The sequence below is a fragment of the Paralichthys olivaceus genome, chromosome 8 (assembly GCF_024713975.1).
Source record: "Paralichthys olivaceus isolate ysfri-2021 chromosome 8, ASM2471397v2, whole genome shotgun sequence".
Classification (NCBI taxonomy): domain Eukaryota; kingdom Metazoa; phylum Chordata; class Actinopteri; order Pleuronectiformes; family Paralichthyidae; genus Paralichthys; species Paralichthys olivaceus.
The window spans coordinates 15,281,552-15,299,248 of record NC_091100.1 but is presented as its reverse complement, the minus strand read 5'-3'; the positions used below and the strand labels follow the sequence as shown (position 1 = coordinate 15,299,248).

General features: G+C 39.6%; 1 pseudogene; it reads left to right on the top strand.

Annotated features, from left to right (window-relative positions):
• Positions 1-13,847: 13,847 nt before the first annotated feature.
• LOC109627460 (GTP-binding protein Rhes pseudogene) lies at positions 13,848-15,499 on the top strand (annotated as a pseudogene).
• The last annotated feature ends 2,198 nt before the right edge of the window (positions 15,500-17,697 follow it).

The window sequence follows — 17,697 nt, the reverse complement described above, 5'->3', positions numbered from 1 at the left end:
TCTGAAGCCAAGTTCATACCACATGACTTTCAAAGTCCTCAGAGTGGCGGGCAGCTCACACTACACAACTTGCTGTCTTGTAATCACGAGTCTCGCAGTCGTTGTGATTTCACACTACATGACTGACTGGCGATGGTCGACTGATCCCAAGAATACATTTTATCACATAAACACACGGAATGAATGGGCCGACTCAACCTGCTCAAAGTAACACATCACGTTGGATGAGCAGTGAAACGATGTTGTAAAGATTAGAGAATATATAATTGTACCACAGGCTGGAAGTGGCCCGCAGGCCTTGAGTTTGACATCTCTGTTTTAGAGGTTAAGTTGAGGACTTGATCCAATGTTTGGATATGTTGCCTCTGGCCCCCTGAGAGCCTTGAAATGCTCCTGCTTTGTGCACCAAGTGTCAAATAAGTTATTCAGGATTTAGGAAGAAATGTTTGTGGGTGAGCATTTTAGTTTATTTTTCAAATACTTTAGTTTTTCCCAATAGAAAAGCACATCAACACATTTAGACGAACGCTTTTCATTAAGTGCCATCTGACCTCCGCACTCTCTAATGGGGAGACATTTGTGTGATGACTGGGGTTAGCTTTAGGCCAAAACCACAAAGAGGATAAAAAAACATAAAGGTCATGGAAACGTATCATTTGATCATCTTAACAGTCCGAAACTCCCATCTTCACATTTCACTAATGAAATGTTGACAGAGTGAAAGCACTGAGAGTGCAGTATAATAAGCAGAGCAGTCCCTGTGCCTCAGGAAACAGTCATGTGCACGTCCCTCTGGCTGATTCCCATCTCTGTGCTTCATACATCACAGCAGTTTATCAGAAAAGGCTTTTTGACGAACCCAGTGTTGTTGACCTCAACACTGAGTTTGTCTGGCTCTAGATTTTAAGCCCCTGCAGGTTCAGACAGTAATTCTATTGCAGTAGCTTTTTAAAATATGCCCTCAAAATATTGAAACATCGAGAGTATAAGGTCAGTTCGTAATTTATTTGATGTACATATATCATGTACATAATCAACAGCAATTATTAAGTATTCTATATTCAGTCCCATTGTAAATAATCTATAACTATATTATATTTTCTTTTAACATTATGAGGGTGCTTTTGTACACTATAAAACATTGATATTGAGCATGTCAGGAAATGTTCATATACAATATATTTGTTTTCTGCCCATCATCTTTTAGTACAATACCTATTTATTAAATGTTTTTATTGTGTACACATAGTTTGGATTTACGGAGAAAATGTTCACAAAATACTTTAGACTCAACATTTGTCATGTTGTGATAATATTTCAAAGAAACCACAATATCTCCAAAATCTTCAATTCAAACAACATGAACGAATATTATGTGAATTAGTTGTAGAGTCTCAAGGTGAGGTACAGTGTTTTGGGACAGGAAGCCTTCTGGTTTATGTTTCTAGTTTGATCAATCACCAGTTTGACCAGCCTTTGGTTGCCTGCACATAAAAAAGCAAAAGAGGTGAAAAACATTGACTGAAATACATTGACTCAGCTGAATCAGCTTTTTAATTGATTTGAATTCATATGTAGATAACTGACTGATTAGCCAACATTTCGTCTGGACCTACAACATCTAAATAAGTATAACTGTTTGTGTTTTGTTTGGAGAAACATTAAACTCGTGTGATAAAAGAAACTTGTCGGACTGTAAACCGTGCACAGTGAAGGTAAAACGGAGATTGCCACAGTCCACGTGCCAGAATATTGGCTGTTGCCTCAAGCGGCTAATTCAATTTAGATTATTGTAAGTGAAATGCAAAACAGTTAATCATCTGATGTCATATTACACAGTTGATTTGTGGAACGTCATGGAACGAATCAAAACAATTTTTGGCTCACACTTTCTTTGCCGTCGTGCTCGGCCTGTGATTGTCCTTCTGCTGCATGTAGCTGTTAGAGAGATATGGAGGGAGACTTCAGTTTAAACTTTATATATCTGACTGTTACACAACCACATGTGACTTGTTAGCACATGAATGCCTAGCAGGCTGTTTCCCCCGGCTGCCTCTGACAGCCTACTGTCAGTAACGCTGCACTATGTAAAGGGACTAATACGAGCTGAAAAAAGAGAAGCCACGCTCATATAAAGTCTGTGAACACACACACATTATTGCCAGGTTTTTTCTTTGTGAAGGAAAAGAAGGCAGAGAGATTGTGACGGATGAGTGTTGACAGGACAAGGCAGTGCTCCTGTCGCGGCCTCGTGACCCAGTTCTGCCGCTGCGTGGGAACACCTGAGCTGCTGAGGACGAGCTGAAAAGGCACCAGTTTAACCATAAAAGAGCCGCTGAGCGGCAGATGCACAGAGACAGAAGAAAATCCTGCTTCCACTAAATTTTCCCAAGAGAAATTTATATTTTAGATTCAAGGAACAACTATTCACTTTGAAATGACTACGCAGTGTATTACAAGGGTTATATTTTACAGCCTTTCAGTGCCACAATGTTAAGATTGATTGTTGCTACAAAAAGTAAATGAAATCATCAATCTCTAAATTCAACCTCCTTAAAATTCAAGTAGCCTAAATTGGCGCCACATGATCAAGCAGAGGGTCCCTCAGCAGAGTGCATTCCTCCGCTAAGGCCCAACAGTCCCATTATGAAAGTACAATTTGTATTTGAATCTGCACCAAATTGCACACAGTCATAAATATCAGTATAAAAATGTTAAAAAAACAAATTAACAAAAACAGCATTTCACAATTTTAATGATTTTAAAAAATCCACTGGATCCACTCGAGCAGAATTTAATGGCTTTATTTCTTAATCCATTCCCCCCCTTCCATGCAAATCCACCAAGTCGTTTTTTGGGTCAGGCGTTAGCCGGTGGGCTCAGAGTTTACGCTCGTTCTAAAATGTTTGGTAGATTTTTTTAAACGTTGGATTTAAGATGGTGAAAGCTTTTCCAAGTACACAGCACATGAAATGTTTGAGATTGTTTCCACTGCATAGTAAAATCCACCTGGGTTGTAGATGTGCCACCATCATAAAGATTTACTACATCTTCCAGGAAACAAAACCATCTCCCCTCGAACTGGAATCTGCTTTTTGCATTGTCATTATGTAATCATAGGGTCTGTGCTGTTAGATACATTCATTTAATTCTATATATGTTTATATTATCTTATTGTTTTTGTGGTTATTTTATTGTCCTCCATATATACAGGCTGTAACAAACACTCAACAGTCCATAATGACTGATGTCACGTTCCAACAGAGGCCTTTTGATTGAATAAAACTGAAGATAGAGGTCAAGTCCGACATAATATGGCATTGTGACCATTTAGAGAAATACACAGTGTACCTGGTTAGTGATTACTTCTCTCACCTCATTGCTCCACACAGCCATTAGTGCTCAGTAGATCAGTGGTTTACGGCTCTGGCCTGGTCAACATATGCTCTCACTACACAGATCTGTGTTCAAACACCTGCAGACCCACACACACACTAGTGTGTGAACTGGAGCACAGCTTTATATTGATCCGTCACATGATGGGATGAGAGGAAGCATGAGGAGAGGAAATGGGGGAGCTCCATCTTAATGTTGATTGAAAGGAGCTGTTCTTAGCTCTGTCTGTGCTTATTTAGTATTATTTTTATTATTATTATTATTATAATGAATTGGTATTATTTTCAATGTATAATGAGTTGGTTGAATATCTCTGACAAGCTGAGGCACCTCCGTACATGTAAGAGCTCTGCTACGTCTGGGTCACGGGCACATGGGGGGTTACAGGGCTAAAGGAAGGACAGTGAGACAGACCGAGGAAAAGTAAACCCTCTGAATCGTGCAGCGAGCATGAAACACAAGCCTGCGAGCAACAAGACGACGGACTTTTGGAGGAACTTGTCATCTGCAGTATCCTGACTTCTACTGAGCTGGATGAGTGGAGCTGACGTCTCACACATAAATAACAAGAGGAGCGCTTGTTAAAGGAACGGCAATCCTGAAGTCTTTCATCAACAATAACACGGTTATTGTTTCCTTCTAGAAATTAAAAGTGCATTATAATTTGTGATAAACGAAAAAAATATTTAAACCTAGACAATACGATGGACATATGTTACACCTTATAACGATCATTCATCAATATAACATTTTTGTTTTCAGAAGACTTTGTTCTTTGGGGACCATGAATGTCTGAACACAACTACCAGGCAAGTTATGGAGGTATTCTAGTCTAGACATTATATGTATATCATGTGTATAACGATGGACGATATGACTGCTCCCCCAAATTGAAGCCAAAGCATCTCTATCACCCCCTGGCTTCATGGTGGGCTGCAGTATAGGTCATAAACACTGCCTTCTCCATGCTGACAAATGGGACATAGACCATGTAATGACGACAAACCTGAGCTTGTTCCAGATATGAATCAGTGTGTGGGCTCTCTGCTCTCTCATTGCTGAACTGATTATTAAACTAGTCGTCCCATGAGAGTATGTGCAGGTAGCATTGGATGAGCTGTGACTGAGGTCTTGTATTTTGCTTTCTCATCTGTTGCACATAAAATTCTACACAATGTTTCAGTTAATTTTTTTATGTTATTTTATGTATTACACAGGTAGAATTTAAACTAGAGTTTAACTCAGCAGATGGAATATCTCTGCCGAGGTGCACCAACTGAAAGGCATTACCATGACAGAGGCAAGGAGAGTCAGGACAAAGACTCCAGGTCACAAAGCTCTGGAAGCTTCTTGCAGAAGTTATGCTGAATAACCGCTGAATGCATGGAACCAATTTTAGGTTAATATTAAATGGAAAGACACTCTTATTCAAACAGTCCCAACATGGAGCCTATTGTAGTGTTAGACAGACGTTTAACACAGTAACCAGGGTCATGTAGAGTGGACGTGACTCAGCTAACAAGTGGATCAATGCTCAGCCACTGCAAATCCTGCTTTGGAGTCAATGGTTGAGTGAGGGTTTGAAAGGAGTGTAAACAAACAAGTTCAAACATTGGAAATAAATTGTGGGCTCCACATTAATAGGACAAGTGATCACACTTGGCATGAGGTGATACCAGATTGAGTCACTTTGTGTCTGCCTTGATAAACAGCAGTACGATATGACTCACAGTGATGTAGTGAAAGACACTCATGTTGTCTTCTCTCATATCAGTGCAGGAAAATGGATCCCTGAGTGACACGGGGGACCATGTTCTTGTGTACTGGGTCTGAATGACTCAGCCTGTTTAATCTTAATTAAATGTTTACTTAATTTGTGTAAACCTGAAGCATTTATTGATCAAAAGTTAGATCGTCCTTTCATGTGCTGTTATCAAGGAAAATGCAAAAATCTCCAAATCTCAACACCCACTCAAAGAGAGCACGTGATCTCAAATGGAAATTTGTCTTCAAGATGAATTATAATAATTGACATTCAGGTAATTTATCAGTGATCAAACACCATTACAGTGTAGCAGTATAATTGCAGTATATTAATGTTGAAGTCCCATGATTCACACCATCTTACCTCCATAATAGGCTCTGACAAATGAAACTGTAATTTAAGTGGAGAAAATTGAGCTTGATAAGGGCTCTGCATGACATCTGCAATTATAACTTTCTATGTCACAGCGATAAATGAACTTATCATCCAGCCCTACTTCAGAGACGAAATGTGGGTCAAGGCAAGTGATTGCTTGCAAATTCAAAAGCATGGCCATGTGATTTAATCTGAAAATAAAATTAAGAGGTGGGTGGAGAGTCTTACATAGAAAATGTGTTCACAATGACATTTCATAAATAATAAGGTACATTAGTATGTCATGGTACAATATATTGCAAACCTCTCTAATGTAGCTGCTCCTCAAATGAAATCAAGCAGGACTGGGAGCAGCTCTCAAACAGAGCACACACAGGAGATCTGGCTCTCAGTTAAAACCCACTGAACGCTCAGGTTTGTGCTGTGCTTAGACGGAGTGTCACTTTCAGCTCAAATCGAAGCTGAAATACAATAACATGGAGTAGTAGAGTAATTAAACCGATGTTTAAGTAGAACAGCATCTCTGTGCAGCTACACCCTGAGACAATTCAAGACTGCAGGCACATTTCTTTATTCAAAAGATAATCCATCTATATGTTGTCTTGTGCGGCTCATTAGCTGAACACCAGCTCTTCCACACTGAACAGGACTCACGCTCAGTGCACATTTTAAAAATGCATGCCTGGAGCATGAAAAGAAAAACCTGAATTGAGGAGCAGCCATTGTGCTGAATAAATTATTAGTGCTACAATGGACAGTTATGAAAAGAGTCAGGTTATTATGACTATTTTAAGGATCCACGCAGTTTTAATGCTCAGGTGAGAAATCTAAAGAGAGGGAAAATGAGTATCTAAGTGCAAAGGAATAAAATGTAGGGCAACAATCTGAGGCAGGTGACACACACATTCTGCTAAGTGACTAACAGAGTCAATCCACACACACTCACACCTATGTAGAAGAGGACTCTTGTATTTGCTATTGCTAGAGCAATTACACTCCTGTCTGTTATTTTTGTCTCCTGATAGGGAATCATTATCCCTGTGCCGTGAATGATTCAAAAAGCCAAACAGGAAGACATAGACATAAAGATCTCCACACACACACATACACACATCTGTACACACACACACACACAACAGTACAGCAAATTAGCAGCGGGTGAAGAAAGGCTCTCTGTAACTGGAAGAGACTGACTGACTGTGACATGTCTGATGCATGAAATTCACAGTGAAGTCAGATTTTCAAATGGATCTTTGTGGTTTAATCAGAAACACTGTTGCTGCTCCTCTATTCCTTCATAGAATACTTTGCACTATATGAATTTATGATAGTAATTGTAGGGTATGCGCCATTTGACAAGGCGAACAGATCAGTCTTTTGTCTGTGTTAAAATGAGGAATGTGGATAATATCTATAATAAAGTTATAATTTATTGTAGATCGAACAGCAAAATACTGAATAACATCCTCTTAATTATCAGGGCTTTGGAAAGATAATGTCAGAAACTGTGTCTATTCTGAAGAAAGAACCTCACGGACTGGGAGAAAATGTCCTCTTTTGTGGAGGAGATGTTTGGTTGTGGTCAACTGCGGTTATGACTGATCCATGTGATATGAGAGGTTTCGTAGTTTCGTAGATTCTCAATGCACGTGTTTTTCTTTAAAAAATGATTTTTTTCCCTCCTTATTCTCATAAAATGATGACCATATTCTTGTAAAATTATTTTTGTTATCATAAATGATAATATTACAACTCAATTGTTGAAATGTCAGATTTATTTTCTTCAACAAAGCCCTAATACTCAGTCTTACATTCTCCCCCTGGAGTCAAGAACATTTTCCTTTTTAAGGTTACTAATCAGCATGTCCTTAATTAATCCAATGAGCTGCTCCATCCACAGACAGAGACACAGACATAATGGCCAGAGGGAAGTACTCTTTTTGTCTTTTTTTGGATTTCATCTCCTTTATCTAAAACAAACATGTCGGCCACAATCTAATCTTAATTTGAATGGACTGTTGTCTCTCCTGTTGAACTCTGAGCCTGGAGCCGATTTTGCCCACGTCTGAAAATCAGTTAAAGATAAGATTGTTCTCCTGTCTACATCTCAGCTCTATGTGACTTTGCCGTCTTCCTGTATGTGTCATATAAGCCTGACGGGTGGATTTGGAACAGGCTGACTTCCCTCCGTCAAACCACAAAAGCGTGACAACCTCAGATTAAAAGACACATTTAATCAGCATTAAAGGAACTGAAACTAAGTTTGCACCTGGATATGGGGGATACAGAAAAATACAGGACTGCCAATGCATATATATATATATTCCACATTTTCTTTTCCAGCATGCAGAGCCTAGAATCTTTGGAGTCGCCTCTGTGATGAACCCAACAGGATGTGCCATGACTGATCACCCAACTGTCACACTGTTGAGCCCAATGCAGACTGACAAGCCATCTGACTGCTGCTGACTCACACGTGCACACATGCACAGAGACTCTCACACAGAAAGTGATAAAACACTGAACCTACTGCAGTGCAGGAAATCTTCACCCATTTCTTTATGAGATGTAACAGGAAATTATTCAGGTCAGAGATTTTAAACCTGTAGATTTGGGACAGTAGCTCAGATTATGACAGGCAGAGATATGAATGCACAAAATTGTCAGAATTATAAACGTTTCGGTGAAAACAAACCTGAGTCATCTTTTTCAAGATCCATGAATTATTCTCTGAGGAATCTACGGAAATGTGGAAAAACCCTAATCTTGCAGTGTTAAAGAAATTGAAACAAAATGAATCCTGGATACGCATCAAAATTAACTGGGCTCTTACTTGGGTAATTTGCCACCAGTAGTTTTTGTTTTTGCAGAGAGAATACATTAGGATCATCAGTTTAAATAAGAGCCAGTGTCAATCATTTGTAAACTGAAGTTCAGAAAGGTTGTAAGAATGGATTTAATGGTGGAGATATTTTTTTACTCCATCTTCTCACATTTTTTAAGCTACAAAAAGTATTAATTTGAATCATTATTTTTCAATTTAACAGTTTCAATATGATTAAAGGAATATTTCATGAAAGAGGCACTATTTCACCCTTGCGTGGGGTGTAGAGTGCTCAGTCAGAAATGTATTCAGATCCCCATCTCAACTTCTGTGAAACCCCAGCTGCCCTGCTTAGTTTCAAAATGATTCCTCCAATAAGGAAAGTGTTTCTCATCAGTGACTGCTTAATCAGCAGTTTCTCACTGGTCTAATGAGTCATGTTTAATTCACTTAAGATATTAACACCCAGCGACCCGGATAGTGTCACTCCAAACTCATTTCAAGGGCTTTGAGTCAACAGTTCTCTGATTGACTGGATTATTAGGCAGAAATATAACATTTCCTCCACTGTTTTCAACAATCCATGCAGTATTTCTCTTTTTCCACAATGATTTATCACCCGAGCACGTTTCACTGAATCAGTATTCGGATGTTGTATCTGTAGAAAACCACATATTAACATTATGCCTATGAGTCGTTTTTCCAGGCATGGCGGTTCACATACCATAACCCCACATCCACACGATCAGCTCAGTACAAGTATGAATAATTCAGGCACATTCATTTTTGAATTTTCTCATTGATTGAAAGGATGCTGTTTACAGCGCAATGGCTTTCGGGTTGGTTATTATACCCGAGAGATCCATGTATTATACTCAGGCAGCTTATCGCACTGTATTTGCTGGGTGAAGGGATGTTTGTTCAATAAAACTCCCTGGTGATCTTTTGTCAGCCTCTTTAATTTTCTGCTGAGGTGCTGATGAAGAAGGTTCAGTTGAGTTTTTAAAATGCACTGGAGAGGAACTGCTTTGGAGATTTTGGTTTGGGATTTAATGATAATATTTTTAACTGTTTTTCATTAAAACTGTGCATCGTCATCCACCTTAAATAAGCATTTCAACACAATAAACTTAACTTTCTATCACACCTTTATTTTCTCTTGCAATTCTGTCTTCACCTGCCTGAGCTAACGTCTAAAACACAGTCACCAGACTCCTCACCAAATATAAGAGGGCATGATTTATTTCAACTTCTCTTCACTTCCAGTAAATGAGATTGATTTTAAGATGTTCTTGTTGACTTTTAAGTCCTTCTACTGGACCTGCACTGAATTACATTTCAGATCATTTGACAGCATTTGGGCCAGCTCATAATCAAAGGTTTGTCAGTGTGTGGACAAACTCCTTCCCTTTTTTAAATCTCTCTTTTAGACAAATATTTATAGTTGGGTTTTTCTCCTAGTTCTAATCAAACCATCTATTTTATTTTATAATGTTTTATTATATCTCAATTTACTCTTTTCTCATCTGTAACATTTTTTATTTCTGTATCTGTGTTTCTTCAAATTGCTTTTAAATTTATAACATTTCCTATTGTTTCCTATTATTTGCACCTTGTAACAGTGCTTTGAAAGATGCTGTATAAATTTAGTTCATTATTATTATTATTATTATTATTATTATCATCAAAGCAGGGACTGTTGAGAATCAGTGCCCAAAAATATTATGACAAACACGCTGGAGAGAAAACTATTCCATCACTTTCATTGTTTGAATGTCTCAAATATATAACAGAGCAACTGAGGCTGAAGGAGTGTGCACGGCCTCAGGAAACAACCCTCATCTCTTCAAGTATGAATGACTTGGGAGGGGAAAGGGCGAGCAATGGTCAGAGAGCATTGAGAATCACTTCAGAGGTGATATTGTACTTGAATCCCAATGCAGTTAAGATTCAGAACAAATGGAGCCCTATAAATAGAAAGATGATGATGGGAGAACGGGAGAATGCTTTGTTTTCTCCTTTTGTTTGCAATGAGTTGTCTGCATATGTTTCAGTGGTGGGAAAACAGAGGAAACACACCTCTGTTTGTTGTGTCACACTGATAAGGGCTGTTTCAGTGCTGGGGTATGAACTAGCATAATTACAATATACAAACGTGAAACACCTATAAAACACCATAAAGTTTGACATTGGTTGACGATGGCAGAAAAACTAACAAACAAGCAAAACAGAATTGCAAACATATATAATTTTTGTGTTTGTGACGTTAACCAGTGAAATCTTCTATTAAAAACAAGCAACACTTCATTATTTATCTATATAATCATTTACATAAAAAACTTATATTTTAACACCTTTTAGCTCAATAATCATTGATAATGGAGACGTGCATCCTCAAAAATTGGTCACTTATACTTATAGTTTTATTATCTAAGAGGTCAAACCAGCTCCTAAAACAGCTGGGCACTTCATTCCTTGCAAACATTCAACCAGAGGTAGATAATGCATTATTAAAGAGTTTATGTTTAAGGAGAATGTATATTTTATGGTTTCATCTTTGTGTCCTTCTTCACCCCAGCAGATGAAGGGAGAGGATATTCCAGTCACACTGAAGGTTGATTCACGTGTAGGGCAACATCTATATTTGGCATTTGTCAAATTTCAACACCATCATCTTGTGGCATCATCTTGACAGGATGACAGTGCAGCGCATTATTTCCCACAGGAATGTAGACACAGACCTTTCGGGCCGAGGGGTTCAGACACAGGCCACTTTCTATCAATATACAGACTCTGTATTACAGAGCCATAACACACAAGGGGCTCACAGCCAACAGCGAATCCTTCCAATAAACACACATGGAAATAATAATCAACTGTATCTGTTTAAAAGACAGATCACAGGCTTGTGCGTAAAAAGGTTAAAGCATCAGCAAAAGAAATACGCTCAGTGGAATTTTACCTGTGAAGAAACAGTAGTAAACAGGTTGAAGGCAAAATGAACACAGTTATAACTGTAAGGCACCAAGTTGCACACGCTCATAAATACCAGTCTCCTTAACAAGTTCCTTTTTTTTTTCAAGATCAATGTTGAAGAAAGTAGAAAAAAAGATCTGGCATTGTCCCGCTGATCCAGATCTGTGCCAAAATGTAATGGCTTCATCCCTGGGTCATGTCCCACCCCTCCAAGAAATGTTGTAGTAGTTTCAGCGTAATCATGGTCACCGACACACACACACACGCACACACAGACATACACACACACGCACACACAGACACACACACAGAAGACAACTGCACAGTGCAACAGCGTAACGACGCCGATCATCAACAGAGCATACAGGAACTAAACCTAGCAGAGTGGATAAACAGAGACTTATTAAAGTTATAATCAGAAATAAACATAACTTGTATATGAAGATCTTTTTACATAGCGGGTGTGCATTTGAATTAAAGGCCGATAATGTGCAGCAGAGTTTCTTCTTAGCACAAAGCAGAGCTGAGCATTTTTTTCAAATCCAACAGGCGAAGCCATCTGGTCATTATTATCACCACAGGGCAGCACGACCGTAAATAGAAATACAACAGACTGCTGTGGGGATATGAGACAGAAAAGGCACGAGGCACATTTGTATTAAAAGTACAAGAGAGAATATCCAGTGGAAGCAGACGGAGAGGTATTATTGATATTTTGGGTGTGTAAGTTCAGTTTTTACTCTATTATATATAATCTTTGAGTTCTCAAATGAACAAGTTGACTATTAGGGGATGCACTTACAATGCAACAGAACTTTCACAGCTGACATTTCCTATATAACCAACATACAGCCAGAATTCAATGCTGTATAGTGGACTTTGAAAGGGACAGTGAGACTTTTAACTGATCATCACCGGAGTTAGAGAGAAAATAAGACGATGAATACAAAGTCAACTATAACAAAAGTAAATTAACAGAATACATATGTATAAAAGAAAAACGTATATGCTAAATGTCCATGCTTAATGTCACTTTCCATCCAAAAATCTATTTTGCAAATGTTTACCTCATTTGTGTGTTTGACCTGAATTGTGCAGAAAGATGTAGTGTTAGTAGTTTCTCTACCTGTGCCATATTTGACAGTCAGGACAATCTCGTGGAGAATCCCTGATTTAAATTCCACCAGCAGTGACTGCAGTCATTAACGTTCCTCGCACCGGCTCCACTGCCCATCATGTACAGCAGCCCCCTATAGGAGACCGTGTGTGAGTGAATATTAAAAGTTGGCCAGACAGCAGAATGGGGGGGGGGGGGGGGGTCACAGTAACCCCTGGGGCTTATCGTAGTTCCACGCTGTTGCCTGACCTAACAAGGCAGGGAGAGTCACAGTCTGCAAGGCATCGTCAGTCTCAGGGGAAATTTAGGAGGATCACGAGTCAGGTTCACTCCTCCAGAACAAACTCTAGAAAAAAAAAAAACTGGAAGATGGCAGGAGTCGTTCAAAGACACCTACAGGCAAAGCATCGGATCTAATTGGACACCAAGGACGGCTGAAGGTGATTCAAACGTCATGCATTTCTAGCTATCGCTAGAATTTGCAAAGTGTGATCATCTTAAGGACAGACAAACTTCTAAAAAGGATTTTTTTCTTCACACAGAATTAACACTACAGGAAGATGATCACAATTTGAGCTCAGGCTTCTGACTTGTTGTGACCTCTCACTACTCGAGCATTCATACAACTAGGTAGTGTTGAGAGCCACTGGTGAAACTGCCCTGGGTTTGGCCCCTCATCCGACAAATTTACTTTCTGTGGTTTTAAACCCATACTAGTAAATGTTTTTCAGAAAAGGAAATAGACCTCCAGAATTACATGAGTTTCATTAATCAGTGTGTTTGTGTTTCATTTTAAGCAGGTGACAATTCTGCAAATGTTAAATATCCATAGTTTTATACACTGTGGTTATACACATTCGTGTAAATAATTTATCACTTACCTGATGTGCTACTTTACATTCCGGTCACCGTCAGGTTCTTCACTGCAGCTGCAGACTTCAGCCAAATATCTGTTCATACGAACATGTGTCAGAGCTGAAACCATCAGGGTCCACGACACATCCTTTAACGGTTTGTTTATTTGTGATGGATGGAAGTGGAACTATCGTTAGAAGCACAGTGGAAATACTGAACTCTCCTGCAATGAAAGAAAAAACCTGGAAAAAATGTGTCTGCATGTTTCATCGCACAACAGAGGCATTAGAATATTATGCAGATGGGGTGTATGCTTAAAGAGAATTTCCACTCTGCTTTCTGTTTATTCTCTTTCAGACATCGCCACCTCTCCTACTGAATTGTACTCTGTGTACTGATGTGTATGCTCTGCCGCCATTGGCTGCCTGCACGCTACACTTCCAACAGGCTGCCCTCTGCTGATTGGCTGTAACTGCAGGAGGGCATGGAAGCTCTCTCACCAAAACAGGCATAAAAGGCTGCGTGTGAGATCGGAGACAGAGGAGGAACCAATAAAGCATCTTTGAGGAGCTTTGACAGTGAGCTGCCGCCAGCTTGAAAAAGAAAAACTGACAGGTGAAAAAAAGGCAAGTAAAGATGCTCAAAAAGACGAAACAGGAGAACATGCTGAAGGGGAGAGTTTAAAGGAGATCTGCTTAGAAAGGTAGAAGTCAGTGACAGTGTTCAAATTTGTCATTTCTTGTCAGCACTCAGGAAGTGAGTAAACAGCCTGTCCTTGGGACATTTTCTTTATTTCGGCCAAAAGAAACAAAGCCAGCATGTCCCTGGAGGTGAAGGAGAAGACCCAGGTGCGTCTAGTGTTTCTGGGGGCGGCAGGAGTGGGCAAGACAGCCCTGATCCAACGCTTCCTCCAAGACACATTTGAGCCCAAACACCGGCGCACGGTGGAGGAGCTGCACAGCAAGGAATACGACATCGGCGGGGTCAAGATCAAGGTGGAGATCTTGGACACCAGCGGCAGCTACTCATTCCCCGCCATGCGCAAGCTCTCCATCCAAAACAGTGACGCCTTTGCACTGGTGTACGCCGTAGATGACCCCGAGTCACTGGAGGCTGTCAAGAGCCTTCGAGATGAGATCCTGGAGATCAAGGAGGACAAGTACACGCCCATCGTGGTGGTGGGAAACAAGGTGGACCGGGACAAGGAGCGCCAGGTGTCCAGCGAGGACGTGCTGTCGACAGTGGAGATGGACTGGAACAACAGTTACCTGGAGGCTTCGGCAAAGGAGAATGCCAACGTGGTGGAAGTGTTCAAGGAGCTCCTGCAGCAGGCGAACCTCCCCAGCCGCCTCAGCCCTGCACTGCGAAGACGCAGAGAGACCTTCCCGAAGGACACCGACTTCAGGCCGCCAATGAACAAGACCAACAGTTGCATTCTGTCATAATGGGAGGCAGAGAAGGAGACGTGGGTTGTTTTTTAAAGAGGCGACAAAGACAAGATGAAGAGATGGAAGGTGCGCTGGGAAGACAGCTGCTGGACTTCTGTCAGTGTTGGTGTGAGGTGACGAGCCGCCTGATTGCGATAAGTGATCAGGACAAACTTCCTCTCAGAGCTGAGAGAAAAAGAAACTGAGGAGCAGAGTGGTGTTTGGACTGAACTGAAACTGAAGGAAGACACATTCATTTCTCAGTGGTTTACTTGATGTAACGTTGTTGCTGCTTATTTGGTGACATGCTGCTGGTGTTTAGATCAATGTAGAGCTTTTGAATTTATGAAACTGAACTTTGAGGTACCTGGACTGTTGCTGACAAATTGTTTACTGAGACAAAGACTGCATCTACGTTGTGGTTCGTGCCAAATGTGTGTTTCTCTGGTAAATGGTTTTCGACGTACTAATTGACCTGTAGCATACTATACTGTTTACAACCGTTTGTATTCAATCTCAATTTGCCATTTAAAGCATGTCATTTCTCTTATGTTTAACCAAACGTGCGAAATGCAACTGTGTAACTGTTAATGCACTTTTTTCATTTGTGAACTGAGCATTAAAAAAATATGTTTTTATTTTTTTTTATAAATTCAAATCTTTTTTATCATTACATATTATCACAAATGTTCTTATTTTGTTGTTTATATGACAAATATAAGTGGAATGTGAATCTAAATGTGGAATAAAAGACAAAAACCTAACATTTGTTGTGTAAAATGTGTAACTTTATGTGTAGACAGAGCTGAGAAACAAGTTCATCATATGATTCATAATTATCTAAAGGAGGTAAGTTAAATAAATTGATTATTAATTACTGTCAGTGGCAAAGGGTAATATATATACAAGTAAATGAAAGAACACGGAGTATCTTGCAAAAATCCTTCTGTCATTTGATTTTAATTTAGTTTTGAAGCTCAAATTGGAAATATCCCTGTCCACCTAAATCAGAATTGTGAGTATTTCCAAAAACATTCAAGAGCTGCCTTCTTCAAGAAGTCAAAAAAAAAAAAACCTAAAATCTGTCACTTTTAGTATAAAGCTTGTCAGACGAGAAAAACGTTTACAGTGTCCATCAGACAACACATCTTGTTCTGCTGGTATCTAATTCATTGCAATAAAAATTAGTTAACATTTGAAGTGAATGGAAAATAAAAAAGTGCAAGAAAAGGCGAGAGGCTGAGCTCCAGATTTCTTCTGTCTGCATCCAATAGTTTTAAGACCTCTGTCGCCATCTGTTGGTCCAAAATCACACAGCTCAGTGTGAAGCCCTGTGGTGCCTCTGATCACGTTTCAACCTGAACCCTTTAAACCTGAACTCTCAGTAAAGGATGCAGAACGTTTGACTCATGGTCACATGCGAACATTTGAGGTTTTCAATAAAGTGCTTCCGTCGACACTTTATATTCAGATGAGCCGACACAGACCTCATTTTATTTGGTTCGTATTCTCTCCGGTTTCATTGAGTTCTAAAGAAAAAGTATGATTATAGTATTGCTCATCAGATCAGTCAGGAGTACCTGGACTTAATTTACTGGGTCTTATGTTTTACAGATGCCTGTTCTGAACCATTGCAAAAACACTTAGGTTTGCAGTTTTTAAACTAGAATGACTCAGTTGAGTGCATACCTCCACCGAGGCCTAACAATCCCTTAAATTCAATCAAGCAGAACCAAATGACTAACTCATACTGTAGATATGTATTCCCTAATAGTTTTTTGTGGGGGGTTTTCAATAGACCCATGAATTATTCCCTGAGAAATCAGTGAAAATGTCAAAACAGAGAGTGATATAAAAGTTCCTGGATCTGCCTTCTGACCTGAACACACCAGATCCTTCCACCAATTTTTGTGAAAATCTGTTCAAAATCTGTCAACAGTTGTGACAGAGGTAAAAATGATAATGATTTAAAATTAATTTCACTCTGAAAAATTATTCCAACTTAATAGTCAAGCAGGTGTGGCACTGAGATTAAACAGGCAGTGTTAACACTGCTAACAGACTCCAAGTCTGAGGGGGAAATGTATAGTTAACAAAAAAAAACTGAATTGAATATTATGACATTTAACTTGGAAGCTCAAACACTACTCCTGTCTAACCGGGTGACAAAATGGATCTTTGTGCAGTTCCTGAAATCATTGTGCACGGTTCCTCTAAACGCAACAAGCCGACTAGCGACCATTGTAGCGCTCAGGTAGAGCTAACCCCCCTCCCTCAACCTCACCCCCCCCAATCCATCAGATTAGACTGAAGTTTCCTGTTTTAATTTGAGGAAGTGGCCGAGTAAACGTTTGAGGGCAGTTCCTCTTTCAGGCCACATTTAAACATTCTTCCGCACTCGGCTCTCGTTCATTTGCAAGAAGACGGAGGCGTAGCAGCTTCACTGCCACACAGGTGTGTGCTCTGAGGACTTCATAGCAGCTATTTTACACAGACTCGTTTCACCGTAGCATTGTTTATTACGGACTTCAGCTGCAGTGAAACAGGCTTCTGATTTCGTCTTTGACTAGTTTCTCAGATGTCGTCGCCCCTGGACTTGGTCAAAGCTCCTCAGCAGATTTAAGCAACTCTGAGGCGTTTAGAACAAGTTCAGGGTCCTGGACAGAAAACACCAGAGTTAGAACTGGAAAGCAACATTTAGCATTCTGTGTGTTGCCTGCATGTAAGTTGAATTGTATTCAGGTCTCTGCTATGCTGTTTTTTCTGCCTACGTAGAAATAGCACAGTAAAAATAACTGTGTAATGTGTCACTTGTCTATATGTACTCTTTATAGGTCATGTGTCAATTTGTGAGACAGTTAGTCACCTTTAAAATCATGCATCAAAAATAGTGAATTAATGCTTTTAGACTTGATCACGCAAAATGTAATTCAGGCTAATTAACAGTTTATATTTATAGAAT